The sequence below is a fragment of the Equus caballus genome, chromosome 5 (genome assembly GCF_041296265.1).
Source record: "Equus caballus isolate H_3958 breed thoroughbred chromosome 5, TB-T2T, whole genome shotgun sequence".
Lineage (NCBI taxonomy): Eukaryota > Metazoa > Chordata > Mammalia > Perissodactyla > Equidae > Equus > Equus caballus.
In genome coordinates, this window is record NC_091688.1 from 46488648 (window position 1) to 46502704 (window position 14057).

The following is a 14057-nucleotide window of genomic DNA, read 5'->3' on the forward strand; positions in this document are numbered from 1 at the left end:
GACACAATTGGAAACACTGGTTATAATTCCAAGGCTTTGACTGGAACGTCATATTTGAGAAAACATAGGGGCTCAGATATGACCAAACAGCTTTTGAGAAACAAAGATTGACTTCCTGGCATAAAGACACTTGGAAATATTGGCCTGGTCCCTTGCTTATGGGTTCCCAGAAACCTGGGAAGGTCAAGTAAAGAATGTCACTCCCTCTGGCAGGTACAAGGAACCTCAATATTTTGGGGACCATGTGAAGAGGGGAATTCACCCAAACCTGTAAGTACTGCACACGGAATCTGATGACAAGTGCTTGGTCTGGCTTTCTTAGCCTTGAGAAGCCTTTAAACTTCAATCTGAGATTCCTTATAAGAAGTTCCAGCCAAACAGATTTAAAAGAGCCGATAGGATCAATTGCTATTCTTGCTGTACTTATGTAAATAATTGGGCCAAATTTATTAAAACTAAACTTATTTTACAACCCAGTTATTCTTCATTTGGCTGAGCTTGGTAAAATGGAGGGTAATTTTAGAGAGAAAAATTATGTTTCAATACAGACTAAAATACACATTCATGAATATTAGATTCTGGCTCCATTAATCATCTTTGAAATTGTTGTTTTATAGCTGTAATCTGGACTGGATCCTGAATTCGTCTAGTCTCCTGAAATATCTGAAATAACAAATCTCCAAAATAATGTTTTCCATTTTTTTCCATCATTTCCATTTGCAATCATTGAAAACTAAACCTGCCCTTTTCCTGAAGCCTTAAAAAGTGAAGCTGGAGGACTTGATGTAAACTTAGGAGAGATGCTTTCGCCCCTCAAGGACAGTCTCTCCACCCGTCATGGTTCTACCCTCATTTGATTCTCTCCCTGCCCCTTGTCTGAGCCCGGTTCTCGGTTCTCTGGGTTTCCTGGCCCTTCATTCTGTGTGATCTCTGAACATCCTTTCAAACAGAAAACAGATTCTTTTTCTGCTTACCGTCGGCCAGAGTCCATTTCTGTTCCTTGCAGTCATAAACCTTGACTGACCTTCAAGTTCTCCTGGAGGAGTGCTCTGTGTTTTTTGTTGCTGCTCAACTTCTTGGTTTTCCAGGAGGACATTTTGGCATCCCCTCACACTTTGAGGAGAAGAACAACTTCCTCTCCATAAGAAGAGTAGCTCCTTTGCCTCCTTTCTCCTTGATTCAACTCTCACCCAGTCGCTTGGGACAAAATACACCTTCCAGCAACACTGGGCCAGCAGCTTCTTTTCTTTCTTTTCCTGTTAATGCTAATTTTTCTGTTCCGTGTATTGGATCAGGGAAGAGACGGCTTTGGGACACAATGAAGAAATAAAGGGGAAAATGGAATACACAGATTATGATTTTGAGATATAATATGAATTTACATTTCTTACACATGTAAATATGTAGTGTGGTGGTATTTTGTGTACATAAATACTGTATGTACTGTTAAGACAACTTGGGTCCACATCCCCTATGACCCAGTGAGGAGTGCTCTTGGGTGCCCTGTTAGTGTACATGTTTTAAATCCGTGCAGTTTCCGGGTCGTGATATATTGAGAAGGTGGAATGGAATTGACTTGGCCAAGCTCTCAGAAGAGAGTCTGTGGCTGTATAATTGTCAGGGCCCTGCCTCGTGGCCTCCACGGTGGGCGGTTGATTTTGAGACACCGCAGGCGAGTATGGTCTGGTTGGTCGGAGTGTTTGATATAAACGTTAAACACGGTTGATAACTTTGTATCGTGAATGTAACAACTATGCGTTTGTTGTAAGAAAGAATTACAACGACCACAACAAAACCCCCAGAGGTGCATGAAGAAGAAAAGGAAAGCTCCCCCGCCTCCCCACCCCGCTCCACTGCGGACACACCGTCGTATATATGACGTGGAGGAGGCGGTGGCGGCTTTGGGACGTGCTGGGTGCTGCGCGGCCAAGGGACCCAGGAAGTCCCAAGTCCCGCCCTGACAACCGTCTGCCCTCTCTGGGCCATGGGAAAAGTGAGAAGGCAACGAAGAGGAAAGCAAGGCTACTGTTTGCAGAAATGTCACCTCAGGACAGGAGACTCTGGTAAACTGAGGCGGAATAGGCGGCTTAGGAGGGAGGCGTCAAGGGCTCCTCTTCCCGGGCCCGAAGCCCAAGAGTGGATCTCACCTCCTTTTCCGAGGTGCGAGTGAAGTGAGGAGAAGTCAATCAAAGGAGGGGGGCGCAGAGAGAAAGCGAGGCGGTCGGCCACGCACGCAGCTCCACTGTCCCGGGAAGGGAAGCCTTGGGAGTGTGCGCGGGAGCCGCGGGCGCCCGGGGAGGACTCACCCGCCCGCTCTGGCGAGCGCGGAAGGCGCGGCTCCCGCGGGGGTTCCATGGTGTAATGGTGAGCACTCTGGACTCTGAATCCAGCGATCCGAGTTCAAATCTCGGTGGGACCTTGCCCTTCCCTTCAGGATGACGGCCACTTTTTACTCTTCAAACGGCTGCTCCCGGTCCCTCCCCCCTCCCGCTCCTGCCGCCGCGTCCCCCGCTCTCTCCCGCCTCCTCCGCGGGAGTCGGGGTCCCGGACACCGGGTTCTGTGCGGGCGCGTCCACACGGACAGGGCCGGCGTGGCGGGGTCCCTCCCAGCCTGCGGTGCCCCCGCTGGCCCCGCGCAGCTCTGCCAGTCGCGGCGCCTCGGAGGCCCCGGCGCCGCCGCCCAGGGTCCCGGCGACCGAGCCAGGGCCAGCCCCTCGGCAGGGTCACCCTCGGGCCTCGGGGCCAAAGGCAGAGGCGGCGTCCGCTCCGTCCCGCACCACGAGGGGCCCCCGCGCGGTCCGTCTTGTCTTCGGACCCGCGGGCTCCTGGTGGGAGAGAGAGGGTCCGCGGGAGACGCGGGGAGGGAGGCGGCGGCCGGCGCGGCCCTCGGCCAGGGTGTCTGGGTTTCGGGGTCGACGCTTCGAGACCCGGCCTGGAGGCGCCGTCTTTTCTTTAAACGACCCGTTTCATTCAGAGTGTTCATTTATTCTAAGTCTGACGCACTCAGGCTGCGGTCAGAACGTCCAGCTCCTAAGTCCCCGCGGGACGCTCAAGGCCGCTGTCATACTCGACTTCGGAGCCCGACCCCCGGGGGTCTCCTCCCTCCGCCCCCAGCTGCGCCGGAACCAGGACTCCGGGCCGCGGAGCCCGGCGTCGGTGGAGACCAGGGGTCCCCAAGCGCCGGCCGCCCCGGCCCGGGCTCCTCCGGGGCCGCGGGTGAGCCGAGCGCGGGCAGCTCCGAGGCGCGGGCCCGCGGGCTCCCCGTGCGTCCTGCCGCCCCCTGGCTCCGCGGAGAAGACGCCCGAGGCCGGCAGCGGGCGGAGGCGCGCCCCAGCTCTCCCGCCCCGTGGGCACGCGCGGGGCGGGGCGACCGCGGGCCTCCCGCGCTGCGGACGGCGTCCTCCTCCGGGCGCCTTTCGCTCAGAAGCTCCTCGACCAGGGCTCCGGGGCACAGCAGGGCTGACGGCCTCAAGGCTGGGGAAGTCCGTTAGGCACTCTAAAAACCCAAGCTTTCCCGTCAGTAAGGCACTGAGAGTTGGCTTCGGTCTTGGTTCGGATATTCCCCTTTTGAGCAAGGAGACCTCCCGCTGCCGGGGAGAAGAGAGGTTCACGGCTCTTGTCCATCGAACCGGATCCGTCCGTAGGACGTGCGACCTCTGCTTTCAACGTCCTGAACGCTCCCTCGGCATCCTGTGCTTTTCAGTCGGTTTTCTTTGGACGCGCCCTTGTGTCCCGCCCGCACTCCGCCGCCGCCGCCGCCGCCGCCGCCGCCGCGTCACGGACAGGGCGTGTCCTGTGCAGATATGGCAGCTCAGGGGCTGCTGTTTCGGCATCTGCTTAAACACAATATGATCTCGCGTGCTTTGGGACCGAGTCCAGGGCTGCTGCTTGAAAGTGCGTGTGCCAGCAGTGTGGAAGGGCTAGGGCGGCTCGGGGAGCAAAGTTACTGTGTGTGTACAGTGCAAGGCTTCTGAGGGTGTGGCGGGGAGGACGATTCTGTTGTCATACTTGTCTAATAGAGGAAATACCATAATCGCGAAAGTGGTTTTATTTTTTTCAGAGAAAGGCTTATCCCTCACGCTCGGGATATGCTGATTCTTGCGATTTCCCCAAATGGGGGGAAGTCGATTGCACAATTTCCGGTAGTGGGGTGCCGAGTTCGCCTTGTTTTCTAGGTTTTAGTAGTTCACTGTCGGTTGAGCGACGTTCAGAAGCGTTCGTGGTGTTTCGCGTGGTGGCGAAACAGGAGTGGTGTAGTCGAAACGACGTAGCGCGAGGAGTACGTGACCTGCAATTTGGGTGTGTGTTGTTGCTTCGTTTATGGAAGCACCGCCTGTTTGTGCGCGCGCTGACTCGCGAGAGCTTCTCGTCTTGCGAGGCCGTTTGTTTTGCGTTGTGGGTGTTCCCAGGGACTGTTGTTCCTCCAGGATGTAAGAGTTGTGGGCGACGCGGAGGTGCACACCGTCGTCTGCTGGTGCGAGGTGGAATGCTACCCACGGCTGCTACAGTGAGGTTTCCTTTCCGTTTAGCAGGATACATATGGTGCTTGTCTCCGTGTAGTGAGATGACTCTCTCCTCGCGTCCAGGGCATCTTGCACCTAGAGGCCGCGCGGGTCGGAACAGTCGGACCTGAGTCCTGCCGGGATATCCTGCCTGTGGAACGTACCGTAGAAAGTCTTGGGAGGAGCCGTGACCAGTTTCCCGTCTGCCCGGCTTGCGAAAGGCTGCAGCTGGGCAGCCTTCCTTGCCCGTCTTCGGCCCTTTCAATATCGACTCTTTCCTCAAACTTCGTTTCTTGAGTGTCAGCTGCCGTGCCTGATGTCTTGCTTCCACACCTTACGACCGTTGCTAGCCAATTCCCTAGATACCATCCCATCCATCCTCCCCACCCCAAAGCAGCCTCTTCATATGTCGGCCTCCAGCTTCCTCTCCCCCACCACCTCTTCTGTTTCAGGCCCTCTCTTATTAGGCCGACAGCAGGAGCGAGCTCTCAGCCTCCAACTTGCACCTGCCATGCTTCCGTGGCCTGCCAAATTAGGAAGTTTCATTAATATCCTGCCTCCTTAAACGGCAGTAGGAATTGTAAATAACGCTTCCCCCCCCCCACTGTCAGAAGTAATTTTAATTTTTTCCTTATCCGAAAATGCTGGGATATTGAACTACACTCTAGAAGAAAACCCCAGATCCGGTGTTGGGAGTCGTGGGCATTTGGCCGACCCCTTTCCCAGGACGTGTCTGTTCTCGTACCTCCCTCACCCTCGCTTCTGATCCCGAACGTCCTGGCGGACAGAAACTCCCCGGCCAAAGAGAAAAGGCGGGGACCGAGGCGGGGTGGACGATCGCGCCCCCTCGTGGCCGGCGCCCACAGACCCGCTCGGCCGCAGAAGCTACCGAGACCCGCGCCGGGTTCATACATGCCCCTTCCTAATCACATTTTCTTCCCTGCCCGTAGCAGCACCTTTGCGGGAGGAGACCCCCCAGAGCCGGCCAAGTGCTCTATGCCTTTGATGGAGGCACACTTCTTCTTAAACAAGTTCGGTCTTTTATTCCTTGCAGCCAGAAAGAACACACCCCATGATCCAAGTAAGAGGGCGTTAGAAGGAACCTATTATAGGATTTGGGCTTCGGCTGGGTGATTTGGGGAAGGATGGAAGGAGGCAGGGTTTGTTCCATACTGAATACTGTTGTCAGCAAGGGCGATTCTATGATTGGACTAAAGAAGTAACAGCCACTTCCTTAGAAAAAGAGGAGGATGTTTGGGATTTTGCAGGTTGCATAGTGAGCTTGTCTTTGTCTGTGCCTGGACAAAATTATGAGGTAGCCTTGTTTTGTCTCATTTTATCCAGGTCTGAGAGTAATCTTGTCTGAGGTTGATATTCTGTATGTGAGATTGTTTATTTCCAGCATGAGAACAAAACGGTCAGGCTGTGAGTGTCAGATCAGTTCAGGGCATCGTAGGCTGGTATTTTTCTTTCTCTCTGGAAATCCCTAAAATAAAGAACCAGGAAAGAGAGCACCCTGGTCTCACAAGCTTTAGGTGCAAACCTGACTGGGTAACAGTGTGATGTTGGCTAAGTTTCTTGAATTTTCTGTGGCTCAATTTCTCGCTTAAAAATGGGTCAAATAGGAGTTCTTCCTCCCTGGGTTGTCCTAGGTTTAAATGAGATGTGCAGGGATAGCACTGAGCCCAGTGCCTGGCACAGAGTAAATACTCAGTACATCTTAGCTCCTCCCAGTCCAACCCCATCTGCATTGTTATTATCTGCCTTGTTTTTTCAAACAGCTTCAGACCCTTTCAGGGTATGGATGGGCCACTATAAATAAGTGTTCTCCAATTGATGGACATGGAATTGGTTCCAGTGTTTTACAAACAATGCTGCATGGGACATCTGTATATCTATATCTATATCTATATCTATATCTATATCTATCTATATCTGTATCTATCTCTATCATTGCTTGTGTAAGTATTACTCTAGCATCTGTCTCTGTAAAGGGAAGTGCTGGGTTTAGAAATATATTTGTACATGTATAGTTTTGCTAAATCCTGCCCTACTGCCTTGCAAAGAAGCTTTACCACTTCATATTCCCAATCATTTAAGAGAATATCCTTTTCTCCACCCTCTTGCCAACACTGGGTAGCATCTGTACCTACCACCTATTTTTGTCAACAATTAAACCCTTATTGAGAGAGTTCCTCCAATGAGTTTATGCTCATTTGTCTGACTTCACTGACATCCTGGCAAAGCTGAAATCAATATGATTTTTCTCTGTTCTCTTCTATGTTATGACTGCTCTGTTCTCTCAGATAATCTGGGCCAAGAGACGTGCAAACATCTCACTCCTCCTGGGTGGATGCTATTGCCTGTTGGGTTTGCACACTGTCCTGGATTTTGATGGTGAGGGCCTGGTTCATAGATGAGGTTTGAGGTTGGGTTCCCCTGAGTTCCATTGAGAGAGTCCAGGCTGCAGGGCATTGGGAACTCGCTAACCCTAAGGAGTGAGGTGTCCATGACTGGAATTGAGCAGAATAAAACCTGGAAAATAGAGACCTGTAAGTTGAAATTTTCGTTAGAAATGGAGTTCAAAAAATAGTACTGTTCTTGGTCGCATTAAAGAGACATTCCTCCAGCGCCTGAAATGCCCTTCATAGTGTCCTTCATGATACAAGGGCTTGGGAACAGTCATAGGAAGGGGAACACAAGATTTACACGGCGCAAGGTTTTTACTGTGGTTCTTTGATCTTTTTTAGTTCACGGGGTGTAGCATACATGTTTCTGAAAATTAAAAAATCAGCAGAATAGAGAGAAGCATCTGAATTAGTTTTCTATTGCTGCCTGTTAACAGATTACAAAAACAGTGGTATAAAACAACACACATTTGTTATCTCACAGTTCTGTAGATCAGAAGTCTGGAAGGATGTGACTGGATTCTCTGCTCACAGAATTGGTCGGTGTGTCCTCTCCACCTGAATAGGTCTGATATTGACCCTGTCGGCGTTCTGACTGTCTCCCATGAGGGCCTGCCCTTGCGATCTCATGCTCCCCTGGGATCCTCTTTATTGACCTGATTTCTCTCCGTCATGATTTCTTTCCGCTCACCTAGGCGGCTTAGGAGAAAGCCTAGAACTGTGGAGCCCCAGAACTGACCTCCGCCATCTCTTTCTCCAAGAGGAGAATAAAATCACAGAGGTCTTCAGACAGAAATTACCCAGATGAGGGTTGAGATCCCCAGTGATTAGAGCAGAGAAAACCTAAAGGACAATGGAGGCACTAAAAGCGCTGACTGCGGAAGCAGGGTCCCCTTTGTGTCCCACATCAGGTGAGAACCCTTCCTGGAAAGGGGGACATTTCCCACACAAAGGACACCTTGGACAAGGGACTTACTGTGCTCCAACTGAGTCATTCTTGCTGCCCCTAGAGCTTTTGGAGGTTTCCATCCTAGATTGTTTGTTTAATGGTGGGGCTCTTTCCTTGCATGAGATTGTCCTTGGAATTTTTTTCTGAAATGCAGTTTTTTGGGCCTTAACCACAGACGTTTTCAACAAGCGCCACCCTGTCTCTGATGTGGATGTCTTTAGCTGTGAAGCTGGTGGCCACGGATTGGAGCCCTGTCTACTGCATGATATCTCATTTAATCATCCACCACTCTAGTGGTCAATGCTGCCTTCTCTCTTTCACATTCTACATTCTTCTCTATTATACATGAGATAGATACGCTCAAAGAGGGTAATGAAATCCTCCACAAAAGCATTCTGGGTCCATGGTGGAGCTGGTCTTTGAACCTCTGACTGCCTTTCCTAAGGCCGTGCTTTTATTGCTTCAACACAGACCTGGGATAGGGTTTTCCTGCAGATGCGGTTGGGACCAGAAGACATCAGTGAAAGTTAGTTATTCCTGGGAACTCTTATTTATCCACTTGGCAAGTATTTCCTGAGAGGTTTATCTGGCGGGCTCTTGTGGAGGCCCTGGGGAGATGGGGTGGACAAGGTAGAGAGCGCGCCTGCTCTCAGGAAGATGATCTTCTGACACAGGAGCTAGACGTTTCACAGATGATCCCATAAATACATTTTTTTTTTTAAAGATTGGCGCCTGAGCTAACAACTGTTGCCACTTTGTTTTTCCCCTTGCTTTTTCTCCCCAAATCTTCCCAGTACATAGTTGTATATTTTAGTTGTGGGTCCTTCTAGTTGTGGCATGTGGGACACCGCCTCAGCATGGCCTGACGAGTGCTACCATGTCCGCACTCAGGTTCCGAACCAGTGAAACCCTGGGCCACCAAAGCAAAGCCCTCAAACTTAACTGCTCGACCACGGGGCTGGCCCCCCTAAATACATTTCAATTGTCACTGTGATAAATTGTATTTAATACTTGTGTGTGCTGGTCTCATTGTGCCAACTAGGCTTGAAAACTGACTGAGTATACATAAGAAGACTATCGAACTGTGATAAAAAGAATTGTCCCCGACAAGGTCCTTCAGATATTTTTGTTTTAACAGTGGAAATACTGATGTTTGATCCAATGTCCCTTCAAATTCAGATGTGGGTTCCTGGAGGGTGTGGTAGGTGCTTTTGCACATGGAATCTTGTGGCCGATGCTTGTGTGGTGCCTCTGCCGCTGTCAAGTGGTGAAGGATCCTGGGAAAATCTCCTGTTCTCTCTGGGCCTCAGTTTGCTCATCAGTAAGATAAGGTTGTTATTCAAATTCTCAAAATCCTTTCCTGCTCGGTTTTCTCTAAGTGCGTGAGGGACTGAGTTGTGTGTTAAATGTGCCCTGGGAACTGCAGCCAAGAGCCGACCTTGGTCCCTTCTCTGTGTGTCTCCTGCAGGAGCCTGAGCTGAGCTCATGGGCTGAAAACACAGAACTGGGAGAGCAGAGGGAAGAAAGGAAATCAGCAGGTTTGGAGGATTAGAACAACCCAAAGAATGGTCAGGTACTGGTGGAGCAGGTGGCTGCCAAAGGAGGTAAGAATCAGGCCAAGTTGAGTTCAGAAAAGTCAAGGGAAACTGAGGAATGCGTACAGCATCACCCAGCTCCGCATGAGCAGGCCTGAGCTGAACAGTGATGACTGGGAGAGCAACTTACTCCACAGCGAACCTGTGCACCTGCCCAGGAGATCCAAGGATGGATCGGGGTTGGTTTCTACTTCTGGGAAGCACCAATTCCAAGAAGAGGAGGAAGCGACCATGAGGCTCTGCCCTAGACCCCCCAGCCTTCACCTTGGGGCTGCCCTCACACTGGATACCCTCCCAGTAGGTGTGTGGGCTTAGAGGGATACATGATGTTTGAGGAAAGGCTGGAGATGTCCATTCTTACTTTAAACAGTTGTGCCCTAAAGCCAGGAGGGCCATGGCTAGGGAACCCTTGCCCCTGAACCAGTGATACTAATAATATTCTTCTGTATTTATGTTGAGAAAGGCTTCACACACAACATCTCTTAAATATTTGTTGAGAGCTTAATTTCCCCTATGCTGTGTTAAGAACTTGGAGTTTAGATATGAGTGAGATTTCCCTGAGGAGATCAGAGCAGTGAGAGGAAGAATACAAGCAGGTAGTTTCAACACAATGTGGTAGCTCTCGTAAGCTTGGGTGTCGTGGCAGCCCAGAGGATGGGAGGAGAGGCCGAGGACATATCTTCCTAATGACAGGGTGAACCATTGAGTGGAAGCCCTGAGGACAGTGCCGTCATCATCAGAGCTGACCCCAGGTGAGTGCCATAGGGCCTAGAGAGTGTAGGGCAGGCTCCTCTCTAAGGATGGGCATCTGCTACATCCTGAGACAGAGCAGAGCATTCCTGGCAGGACATTTGGGACAAGAAGGTAGTGAGATGATGATTTGCAACCACTTTGATTTGATCAGTGATTGAATGTCACGAGAGCCTCGTCAGGGCTTGACTTGGTGCTGGGAGCCATGAATACAGAGATGTAGAAAATATTCCAGCTTCGCAGAGCTCTCAGTCTAGGAACCAGGAAGTCGTGAAAAATGTAGTGGTAGTGGGTCATTGCAGGAAGTGGCCAGTGCTGCCTTGGGATGACCTCACTGGTTGTCTTTCTCCCCTTTCTGTTTTTTCCAGCAGATAGATGACCTTTCCTGGCCCAGTGACCTAGGACCTCAGCCAGATTTCAGCCTCTCAGGATACAAGCAATTAGGCTCCATGTTGGCTCCAAGCAGTCAACACTACCAATGTCACCAGAGAAAACTGCTGATCTCAGTACTTACTGTCTATGTCCTGGCCAGCTGGAGAAATAAAGAGGCAAGTCTAACTAGGCTTTTTCTTTAATTTTAATTTTTTTTCTTTTATTTTTAATGAGGTAACCTTGATTTATAACATTCTACAGATTTCAAATATACTTCAGTGTTATTCGACTTCTGTTTACGTGACATTATTCACCACCAAAAGTCTAGAGAATCTCCTCCAGAGAGTGTCCTGGCGACCAACTGTCACAGTTGAGTGTCCCAAATATTGGCATGGGCCTCCTCCCTGTGTTTCATTTCACAGATCTTATTTACATAGTAGCCGTATCAAGAGAAAAAACAGAGAGATGGACTCGAAATGACTGAACAATGTGTGATTCGGCAGTGAATCTCAAAAACTTTCAAGATCCCACTCAGAAAGTGATGTTTTCGGGAATACAATCCATGGTTGGTGTGTAGTGTCATGTAGTGAGAGAAAATCAATTGCATTTAGCAGCACCTAGTGACTTGTAAAAACAACACCTTCCCCAAATGACCCAAATGATGACCGTATATACCAAATAACGAAGAGAGCCACTGATTTCCATTGATCTTACAGAAACAGGAGGTCCTTCATGCGCTTAAACAAGCTGGGCAAATGGCTTGGTCTCTAGGGCCATGAAACAAAACAAATCCCATTGTGGGTGCCGTAAGAAGAGGCAAAACAGATTTGATGGCAGTGGCCGCAAGATGGCAGAGAAAATGGCTTGAGGCTTTTGGAGTCGCAAATGAGTTGGCTCAGAAGAGCATGACATCTTAGAAAAACATGTTTGGCAAAATTTTGGACCCCGTGGACACTAAATGTTTAGCCAGTGATCTGCAGTCATTCTGTATAGAATTCATTCTGTATTCTCTTGGACCAACAGTGACTTTTACAAAGGAGGTCAGGAAGCTGCACATCAGCACACACACCTGAAATGGAAACGGTGTATTTTTTCAAAGAAGCCTAAATAATAGAGAAGTTATTTCTCATTTCCAAATTGGAGTTTTTGACCTAACTGAAGAATTGACTGCCATAGATATTAACTACTCATGCTGCTCACAAATATGCCAACTTAAAGACAGTATGATAACTTTGATAAATAGCAATGTAAAACAACTGCTTTTACTGTTAGCACACTGTCCTCCAGGGATGTCAGTGGAAGTAGTGAGCGACATTACAACACCTGAACGACCCACAGGAAACAGGCCAAAGAAGGAGGAGACAGTCAGCCCAATGTATAGAATTATGTGTAATGTACACAACTGTGAGTTGGTTGGTAACAAACCAATGGGATAAGTCTATGTTTATATTGACTCTTGGGTCCTGTCAAATGGGCAGAGCATTGGGAAACAAAACATTGGACTGTACAAAGAAAGTCAGTTTGGACACTGCCTTTAGAAAACGATTAAACAGATATAAATAAAACACATTTAAAGGTGTTTGTGAGCCATGTTTTAGCCCAGCAAGAATAAGCTTTAGGAGAGAGACATAATGACAAATAGATGCTTTGGTCTTTCAGAGACAAGTCATCTGACCCACTGGGAATGAGACCTCGTGAGTCATCCAGGTGAGCAGGCTTTACATGACTGGCTGGAAAGATCAGTGACTAAGGAGATAACTTAAATATGCTACATACACCAGTCAGGGCATAATTTGAACGGAAGGTTTTTCACCCTCTTTTGGGGGGAATGAAGCTGGTGCAAAGGGACTACAGATTCTGTTGCAGCCACAGGGCTCCAATCCTTACAGACTGATGGGAGTGGACACCTACTTCAGAGATGGTATACGAGGCAGTGTCTAAGCACGAACTTATGATATTTGAGGGCTATATCTTTGCGTACCTTTGGAAAGATTCTGGCAGTACATAATGCTGGAATAAATTATGGAAGACTAAATGAAATAATACGGGCGCAAACTGGCCCCTAAATCTTGTAACTGGCGTTGCAACTGAATACAAGGATAAACTGGCAGCCTCACCAACCGAATGGTTACTTTTAAGGAAATCTTGCTCATGAACACACAAAACCTTTCACATTCGTTAGTCCACAACAGCCCTCCTACAAACACCTCCTGGCCACAGGACTCAACATGGGTGTTGATTATCTTCTTTGGCCTGATGATAAAACCTCAATTGATCTGAAGAAGATTCTTCTCACCTGGAAAATACACAAGTCCCCAAAACTGTGGTCTCTGCCAGATCTGGCTTGATTCTGAAGCATTTGTTTCTAGCAGGATACAAGGTCAATATACAAAAATCTATTTTATGTCTATGTAATTCCAGTGCACAACTGAAAGGTAAAAAATAATAGCATCAAACAAATGAAAGTATAGGACGCTGGTGAAAGAAATTAATGCAGACCTAAAACATCAAGACAAATTCCCTGTTCATGGGTCAGGAGACTCATTATTTTTGAGATGTCAGTTTTCCCCAATTGGGTCTATAGATTCAACCCAAGCCAACTCAAATCTCAGTCAGCATCTTCGGGAGACAGTAATCATGTGATTCTAAATGAATATAAAATGACAAAGATCTAGGGTAGTCAAAACATTTATAAAATAAAAAAACAATGTTGGAGGGCTAGCTCTACCTCATTTCAAGAACTATTATCAAGTTATTTTGTTCAAAGCAGTACGGAACTGGTGTAATGATAAGTCAACAGATCGATGGAACAGAACACAGAGTCTAAAAGTAAACTAATACCTATAATGGGACTGATTTTTAAAATTTTTATTTATTTATTTATTTTTTCTTGAGTAAGAGTAGCCCTGAGCTAACACCCGCCACTAATCTTCCTCATTTTGCTGAGAAAGATTGTCCCTGAGCTAAAATCTGTGTCCTTCCCCTACTTGATATGTGGGATGCCTGCCACAGCATGGCTTGAGGAGCAGTGAGGAGATCGCTGCCCAGGATCCGAACCAGTGAATCCCATGCCACCGAAGTGGAGCGCACGAGCTTAGCTGCTACACCACTGGGCCAGCCCCAGGAGACTGATCTTTGGCAAATGCAAAAAGACACTGCAGTGGGGAAAGATAGTCTTTTCAACACATGATAAAGAATGATCTTTTTCAAGCTTTTCAACTAGTGGTTGTTTATATCCACATGAAAAATACTGAAATAAATAAATAGAATCCATGTCTCACAGGATATCCAAAAATTAACTCAAAATAGATAATAGATCTAAATGTAAACGTTAAAACTGTAAAACTTCAGAAGAAAACAAAGAGGAAAATTTTTGTGACTTTAGGTTAGACGAATATTTCTTAGATTGATACAAAGAACATAATCAATAAAAGAAAACATTGAGAAATTGAACGTCACAAAAATTGAAAACATTTGCTTT

At 48.3% G+C, this 14057-nt stretch overlaps 1 non-coding gene across 1 annotated transcript; it reads left to right on the top strand.

Annotated features, from left to right (window-relative positions):
- Nucleotides 1-2347: 2347 nt before the first annotated feature.
- Nucleotides 2348-2419, top strand: TRNAQ-CUG (transfer RNA glutamine (anticodon CUG)). Its single transcript has one exon. It is a non-coding gene; the product is annotated as a tRNA-Gln (tRNA).
- The last annotated feature ends 11638 nt before the right edge of the window (nucleotides 2420-14057 follow it).